Here is a 6,912-nt window from a genome sequence, read left to right as displayed (position 1 = left end):
GTTTAAAAACCTGTATTTGTCTCTTCAAAAAATTGTCTCTTAAAAAGTTTGGTGCTAGCCAAAACGAAATCTGCAGATACTCAAAAAAAAAAAAAAAAAAAAAAAAAACAAAAAAAAAAAACTCTTTATCACGAGAGAAATACTACACGTAAAAATGTTTTGTGTATTCAAACTTTTCTAGTCTTTCTTGTTTGTCATAGCATGTCACCCGACGGACAGAGCTATACAAAAGGTGATCAAATATATTGTCTTACCTCTCTCTCTCTCTCTCTCTCTCTCTCTCTCTCTCTCTCTCTCTCTCTCTCTCTCTCTCTCTCTCTCTCTCTCTCTCTCTCTCTCTCTCTCTCTCTCTCTTTCTCTCTCTCTTATTCTCTCTCTCTCTCTCTCTCTCTCTCTCTCTCTATCTATCTATCTATCTCTCTCTCTCTTTCTTCTTATTCTCTCTTTCTCTTTCTCTTATTCTCTCTCACTCTCTCCTTCTCTTATTCTCTCTCTCTCTCCTTCTCTTATTCTCTCTCTTTTATTCTCTCTCTCTCTCTCTCTCTCTCTCTCTCTCTCTCTCTCTCTCTCTCTCTCTCTCTCTCTCTCTCTCTCTCTCTCTCTCTCTCTCTCTCTCTCTCTCTCTCTCTCTCTCTCTCTTTCTCTCTCACTCACTCTTTTTTCTCTTATTCCCTCTCTCTCTCTCTCTCTCTCTCTCTCTCTCTCTCTCTCTTTTATTCTCAGCCGAATACGATCGTTTGACGCGAACCCAAACGTCACGGGGGACTATAACCTAAACGTACTAACGCTACACTGTTGCACATGTACAGTATATGATATCAGTAAACACCCAGATTTGAATTCATGTTTGGATATGAATTTTAACTTTTGTTTGAATATGAGTGTGAAAAAGATATACGTTGCTTCATACGCACACATAACCGTCCAAATTTGAATTTAAATTTGAATTTGAATTTGAATGTGTAACGGTATTCTGGCGGCTCGTTTATATTCATGACAGGCAGACATTGGCTTAATGATGAGCAAACGCTAAATTTTCCAGAAAACCAGTGATCTCTCTCTGGCATCATCGTCATCCGCTCGTCCGAATTCTTTGTATCCTTCTCTTCGTTTCAACAGATACAAAGAAAAAATAATATATTTACTTTTGTAAGCGTATAGGCCCCCTATAATACTGTGGAGGTAATTCACCTATTCAACAAACGAAAAATATAATAATAATAGGGCTATATTCTCTTCCTATAGATCTGAAAAAATACGGAATCACTAATCTGGCAGCATCAATTATCTGGAGGTGTTACCACATAAGTGAGTCTCATTTTTTTTTTCAGACTCACTGAACCAGGTGTGGGCCGTGGGATTCGAGTCATGACTGACATGAATGTATACTCATTAAGTCAACTTGACTTCATACTCATTAAATCAACGCTTAAACCACTTGACCTCTCCGGGGATTAGGTTAGGATTGGCGCGTCCACTTGTGGTCTCAAAGTCCTCAAAGTTCGTCCGAAAGCAACGTTCTGTGTCGAAAGCTCAAACAGAATTTCAGACGATCAAGAACATTTATGAAAGAATGATGTCTTCATGATCATACGCAAGCGTTTGAGCTGATATTTCTGTTTGAACTGAAGTACTAAATAATATCTATTTCATACTGTTCAATGAATTAGGACAATTCTAATCCTAATATAATATTATGCAAGCTTCTTCAAATGCCGACTGAAAGCTAGTTATGTTTGTATTAATGAAATGCATTCCTGATATATATTCTAATGATGATAATCATTTCCTCGAATTTCAGTGGCTGGAAAAACAAGGCACCTTATTATTTAGTATGTGTATGCGTGTGTGTGATGCGTGTATGTGTGTGTGTGTGTGTGTGTGTGTGTGTGTGTGTGTGTGTGTGTGTGTGTGTGTGTGTGTGTGTGTGTGTGTGTGTGTGTGTGTGTGTGTGTGTGTGTGTGTGTGTGTGTGTGTGTGTGTGTATGTATGTATGTGTGTGTGTGTGTGTGTGTGTGTGTGTGTGTGTGTGTGTGTGTGTTTGTGTGTGTGTGTGTGTGTGTGTGTGTGTGTGTGTGTGTGTGTGTGTGTGTGTGTGTGTGTGTGTGTGTGTCGTGACCGGACTTTTGGCCGAAGGACATTTGGCCGACGTACATATGGCCGACGGACATTTGGCCTAATGGACATTTGGCTTAGTGGACATTTGGCCTAATGGATATTTGGCCGAATGTACATTTAACTAAGGGACGTTTGGCTTATTGGACATTTTGACTAATGGAAATTTGACTTAGTGGACTCACTCTTACTGTCTCTCTCACTCTCATATTTGTCTGTCTGTCTGTGTTTAACACAAAGAATTTTTATTTGAAAATTAGCCAGTTTACGAATAAGATATTTAAAATACTGAATTGTATGTATTTATAGTAACTGCCATTCTGAACTCACCAAACTTAAACAACACAACTAGCTCAGTCCTCCACCTTATTGGTTAAACATGCAGTTCACTCGCTCATGTTTATATGAGCGAGTGAACTATGACATTTGGCCTAATGGACATTTAACTAAGGGACGTTTGGCTTATGTTTATATGAGCGCTCATGTTTATATGAGCGAGTGAACTATGAATTCCTTCAGTTTGAATCTTACGTCTGTTCTGGACATTAAGCTCTGCTGTACCCTTTTTGAAGTTTGTAAATTTATCATTTCCATTTTTATTGTGTTAGTTTCAAATATTGTTATTAGTTTTTTTACTTTTCCACTTTTTACTATATCACTGTGACTTTTTTTTTTTTTTTTGTAAACTTTAGCTATTTTTATCAGATGTTAATCCCAAGTTTACTTGTTTTACATTTCATGTATAGTTTTAATATTTTCATTTTACCAAACTTAAACAACACAACTAGCTCAGTCCTTCACCTTATTGGTTAAACATGCAGTTAATCTTGTTAATCAAATGAGTTTTTACAATATACTTTAAAGAATTGGCTGTTACTATACTTTTTCGGCCAAACGTCCCTTAGCTAAATGTACATTCGGCCAAATTTCCATTAGGCCTAAAGTCCACTAGGCCAAATGTCCATTAGGCCAAATGTCCGTCGGCCATATGTACGTCGACCAAATGTCTTTCGGCCAAAAGTCTGGGTACCGTGTGTGTGTGTGTGTGTGTGTGTGTGTGTGTGTGTGTGTGTGTGTGTGTGTGTGTGTGTGTGTGTGTGTGTGTGTGTGTGTGTGTGTGTGCGCACGTGTGTGCGTGCGTGCATGCGTGTGTGTATGCGTGTGTATGTGTGTGTGATTGTGTGTGTGTGTGATTGTGTGTTGTGTGTGTGTGTGTATGTGTGTGTGTGTGTGTTAGTATGTGTGTGTGTATGTATGTGTGTGTGTGTGTGTATGTGCGTATGTGTGTGTATGTATGTATGTACATTTTTGGTTTCATGTATATTTATCTGTCCATGTATATACACTTATGCACGGGTCCCTACATATATACATGCATATATACATGTCTGAGCACTTATATTCTTTCTACCTCTCTTTGTATGCGTGGAAGACCAACTTTGATACCAGATTCAAGACACACATTTTTTTTTTTTCCGTTCGCCGAGTTCCTCTCGACATGACCTGACGGTGTCTGAGTTGGAGTCTGAGCCATGTTCGGATGACCTTGTGTGACCTCTTGTCGGCTGCCCTGAAAAATAGATCCTGGGGTCCGTCTGTCTATCTGTCTGTCTGTTTGTCTGTCTGCCTATGATGTCACGACACGTGCCAAGGGCAGAAATGTTAACATCACACGGGTCTCTACCTCTTTTTGTCGCTTTCGATAGGTTTGTAAAAGTGCGTATGTATGCATGTGCGTGTGTGTATGTGCGTATGTGTGTGCGCATGTGCGTATGTGTATACGCATGTGCGTGTGTATATGTGCGTATATGTGTACGTATGTGCGTTTGTGTGTATGTATGTGCATATGTGTGTATGTATGTATGATGTATTATGTATGTATGGTGTATGTATGCATGGTGTGTGTATGTATGTATGTATGTATGTATGTATGTATGCATGTATGTATGTATGTATGTATGTATGTATGCATGTATGTATGTATGTATGTATGTATGTATGTATGTATGTATGTATGTATGTATGTATGTATGTATGTATGCTTTGCTAGTCTTTCCTAATTCATTATTCCCATATTCTCAAACCATCCCAGTATTCTTTCATGAGCCCAATCTGCCAGCTCCCTTTCCACTTCCGCTCTCCCTCTTGCCTCCTTATTTCTTAGTCTATCCATCCTCGTAACCACTGCCATACTTCTGACATTTCATCTCGAGCACATTTAAAGTTCTCCTTTCTGCCTCCCTCAAATCTGAAGTCTCCGCCCCAGACAGTGTGGTAGGCACAATCAGTCCCTATTTCCCTTTGCATACATCCGCAGATACCTTTTTTACATTGCACGTTTCATTATCCAAGCCATTTACTTGCCTCCCTCACTCCACCCCCACTCCCCCATTATCTGCTATACGAGTATGTGACCCTAGATACTTAAAACTACCTACTTCCTCTAATCTCTTATCTTTAAGACTTATCTCCAACTCACTGTCACTCTCATCTCTTGTACATATCATCGCATCACTTTTAACTACATTTACTTTCAACTTCGACGAAGATGACGACGACGACGACGACAATGACGGCAACGACGAAGATGATGACGATAACGATAACGATGATGACGATAACGATGATGACGAAGATGACAATGACGATAATGCCGATGATGATGATGATGACGTAGACGATGACGATGATGATATTGATGACGATGGCGATGACGATAACGATAGTGACAATGATGATGGTGGTGATGGTGATGGCTGCTGCTGCTGATGATAATGATAATGATAATTATAATGGTGATGGTGATGGTGATGGTGATGGTGATGGTGATTGAAATGACAACGATAATGACGATGATGTTGATGGTGATGACGATGACGATGACGATGACGATGACGATGACGATGACGACGACGATGATGATGATATTTTAATCATGTGTTAGCAGAATACATTATACAGATTTGCCCTTACTTTCATTATCATAACACTTCATTATTGATCACAAAACACTAATATTTCATATCACCTTAACGCCTGCATTGAATGAAAAATAAGTGGTAATATCCTAATAAAGAATTAATCACATTGATATTTCTATTTTCAAAAAATATGGCGTACTTTTTTTTTTTTTGCTTCATCTTGTTTCAATGAAACTGGTCTTTCATTATCTTCAATGATTCATCAGAGAAACTCTAATCTTTGAAGCTTCAGACAACGAATCCAAACTTATTAAAATCATCAGCATAAATGCATAATGAATGAAGTAGCCAAACCTAATTTCCAATTTTGAAGATTAAGAAAAAAAGAAGAAAAAAGAAAAGAAAAAAGACATAGGTGTCAGAAGCCGATTAATTGTAATTTGGAAAACTGATGAAAAGTAATAATTTCGTCAGCTTCGTATTACGAAATGTAGTTACCTTTGTGCATTGTAGAATTTAGTCTAATTATTTCTTTTCCCTCTGATGTGGGGGCGTGTGTTTAATGTTCATTTCGTTCTATCTGAAGTGTGCAATACATACATATACCAAAGGCTTTTCCCCCCTACACGGGGGGTAGCCAAAAAGAAAAAGGCATAGAAACCACTCCCACCCATTCCATGTGGCAGAAAGTATCATCGGGAGAACTAAGAAATAAGTGGAAAACATTATTCCAATAATCAAACGATTGATTAACTATTTAATAAACTTGTAAAGGAATAAAGCAAAAAACAAATAGATAACCAAATGAAAATATATAGATAAAAGATAAAAGAGATAAATCAACGAATATGCATGCATATAGATAAACAAACGAATAAACAGGTATATAGAAAACACGTAATTGAAAACTAGTGACTAAAATAGAAATATGATAAGATTAAAATTAAAATAAAGATAGAAGTGGGAAAAAGTAAAATAAAATAAAATAATAAAAATTAAATTAAATTAAATTAAACTAAGTAGAATAAGATTAAATAAAATTTAGTTTAATTTGATTAAAACAAATTAAAATAAATTAAAATATATTAAAATAATTCAAAATAAATTAAAACAAATTAAATTAGAATAAGTTAAAATAAGATAAAATAATTTAAAATAGATTACAATAGACTAAAATAAATTAAAATAAATTAAAACAAATTAAAACAAATTAGAATAAATGAAAAAATTAAAATAAACTAAAATTAAAACAAATTAAAACAAATTAAAACAAATTAAAACAAATTAAAACAAATTAAAACAAATTAAAACAAATTCAAATAAAATGAAAAATAATAAATAAAAATGAAAAAAATATTAATATAAAACAAAAATAAAGAAGTTCCTAGCCCTTATCCCACCTCTACCTCACCCCACCTCGTCCTCAAATTCTACTCACATGAAATAAGCCTCCCTCCCATTCTCACTCTCACCTCCCAACCCCAATGTCCATACAATCATTGTAGTGCTCACAAGGATAGGAGCGCCATTAAACCAAAATATCCCCCGCCCTTCTTATACTGACCTAACCCCATACCACCATCAACAACAGCACCTTCACCATCGCCAACTCCATCATCACTATCGCTATCACCTTCACCACCATCTCCTCGACCACCACCATCATATCCACCTCCACCTCCACCACTACCACCACCACCGTTGCCGTCACAATCTGAGGCTAAGAAGTGTCTCTTCCTTCGGCGTTTGTGCCGTACAGGAGAACGGAGGTTTTCTTCCATGTTATGTTCCTCGGGTGGAGTGTTTGACTTCCATCAAAGTCGCCTCCTTCTCTAAAACGTCTTACGACTGGAAGGGAAAAAGAAAAAGAAAAAGT

The sequence above is a fragment of the Oratosquilla oratoria genome, chromosome 1, assembly GCF_046742065.1.
Source record: "Oratosquilla oratoria isolate Oo_2021 chromosome 1, ASM4674206v1, whole genome shotgun sequence".
NCBI lineage: Eukaryota > Metazoa > Arthropoda > Malacostraca > Stomatopoda > Squillidae > Oratosquilla > Oratosquilla oratoria.
This window is presented reverse-complemented; position numbering follows the sequence as displayed.